Below are 2,432 nucleotides of genomic sequence, written 5' to 3'. Positions count from 1 at the left end.
TGCGCAGCTGACCAGTTCCTCAGCCCAAACTGAGACAACGAGCAGTCGCACCGTGGAGAAGGAGGCGCCCCCGGAGGCTGAAGTTGATAAAGATGAACGCGCTGGAGAAGTTGCGTCGACTCTAACACCGCAAGAGGATGAAGCTAGCTCCAGGGCTACGAACATTGCTGTTGTCGACCCTGAGGCCGAATAGGTTGCTGACGAGGGGGCCAAAGCCAATCCTCAAGTAGAGGAGGTCCCTAGGGATGGCTCGGCGCCAGAGGGATCCAGCGGCGGAGCTGACGTTGGTGTGCAAGACACGGATGCCTTGAGCCTCTCCGGGTAGGCTTTGATGGAGGCATGGCGATAAGCCAGGAGGCTCTTGCTGAGCTGCGGCAGTCTTCCTCAAGGATCATCGAGTTTTTGAATGTAAGTATGCCGACCAATTTGGAGAACATGTTGCTGAAATCCCGTGTTGTTGCCGAACTCTAACTGTCAAGACGTATGCAGGGTCTGGCCGAGCAAGCACATAAGAGGGAAGATTCAGCCCGCCAAGCTGAGCACTATCGCTTGAAGGTGGAGCTGCTCGAGGCCGACCTCAAGAAGGCCAAAAAGGATGCCGTGAAGTAGGCCAACAAATTCTTGCTGGAGAAGATTGACCATGCTTTTGAGAAGGAAATTTTCACTTCACCTTTGAGAGGTATGTTACACTGACTCGTTGAATCATGTTTGTCCTTGATGTCTTGATGCTGATGTAGACTTGATCGGATGGGCAGATGCCATGATGAGGGAGCAGAGGCTCAAGCGGTACCTCAAGGAGTGCGAGCACTCCAATACACGCCTTTAGCAGGAGCATGACACGACGGTCAAGTGTGAGTATGCGTTATCGCAGAAGCTGGCCTATGAAGCCAACGCGCGCAAGGAAACCAAGCACTGCTTAGAGGCTGTTGTGAGTAATCTTCAGAATGACCAACGTGTGATTGTGGGGTTGGAATTGGAGCTGGAGGATTTGCGGAAGGCTGCTGGCTATGTGATGTACATGGTCCAACCGGACGCCGACCCATTCGCACCAACACCACTATTAGATCGTCTCAAGGCTGGACCAAGTTGGCTCCAGGCCCTGCTAAAGGATACTGTGGTAGAATGCGTCAAGAATGCCTTCGCTCTGTTGTCATCGCACTTCCCACGGATGGCCATGGAGCGCGCTGCGACAGGAGTTGCGGCCGACTTCAACACGGACTTGATTCCAGAGGTGGCTGACCAATACCACGATGTAGCAGAAAGCATTGTAAATGACTTGGACCTGGAAAGAAAAAACTCTGCACTGTATTAATCTATCATAAAGGATGGGTGATGTAATTAACTTAATCGTAAGCGAAGAAAAAAAAATCTCCACCCCTCCCTTGGAGTATACGACAGGACAGCATGTAGCTGAGGTCTTTAGGTACTAAGCGCCTAGCCTTGCCTGACCAGTCCTGCTGAGATCAGATCTCGAGCTTGTAGGAGGGATGAATGCAAGGTTGTCTAGGTTTCGTGAGCTGGGACGCCGACCATACGAGTTAGTCATATAGCCTTAAGAGGAGGACGAGGATGACGCGGGACCTGGAGGCTGGCACCTAGGGGTAGCCCACGAGCTTGAGAGTGAGCGAGCTGTTGAACAGGTCTGATAGCCCCTGAGCATCAGGAACAGCTTGGACAAAAAAGGACAAAAAGGCAGTAGGTGTGCAAAGAACCTCAGAGGGTTTATTTATTATATATAAAGAAAAAAGAGTACATAGCTTTTTAGCTCTAAGGGTAGAAGCGCCGTAGATGCTCGATGTTCCACAAATTGGGGACGCTGGAGCTGTCCACCCATTGGAGTCGATAGGTGCCTAGCAGTATGATTTTTTTATGATGTTCAAGGCTGTCGATGTCGACTCGTCGACTTTTTCTGCCTCACCTTCCTTGTAGTACTGGATACATGAGGCGCCAAAGGCCACGTCGGATGGTAGGACGGCCTTTGAGCTGTATACCATAAAGATGGTTCGTAAGTCCCATATGACATGGGGTAGCTCGCATAGCCACTTGGTGGCTTACTTTGATGCGTTGTCAAAGATGCGTGATTTGAGGGAATGGAGGACCATCCCATTCGCACGTTCAACTTGACCGTTGCAGTGCGGGGCGCTACTAAGGAGTAGTACACATCGATGAGGTTGTCCTGGCAGAAATCCCAGAACTTGGAGCCTGTGAATTGCGCGCCAAGGTCAGTTATGATGCTGTTTCATACTCTAAAGCGATGCATAATTTCCTCCACGAACTGAGCATCTTTAGCTGACTCGATGCTGGTGACAGTCTTGACCTCAATCCACTTGGTGAATTTGTCAACTGGCATGAAGATGTGTGTGTAGCCGTCCAGAGCGGTCTTGAAGGGTTTGACCATGTCTAGCCCCCAGCATGCGAAAGGCCAGGATGGT

The sequence above is a fragment of the Setaria viridis genome, chromosome 8, assembly GCF_005286985.2.
Source record: "Setaria viridis chromosome 8, Setaria_viridis_v4.0, whole genome shotgun sequence".
NCBI classification, from domain to species: domain Eukaryota; kingdom Viridiplantae; phylum Streptophyta; class Magnoliopsida; order Poales; family Poaceae; genus Setaria; species Setaria viridis.
This window is presented reverse-complemented; position numbering follows the sequence as displayed.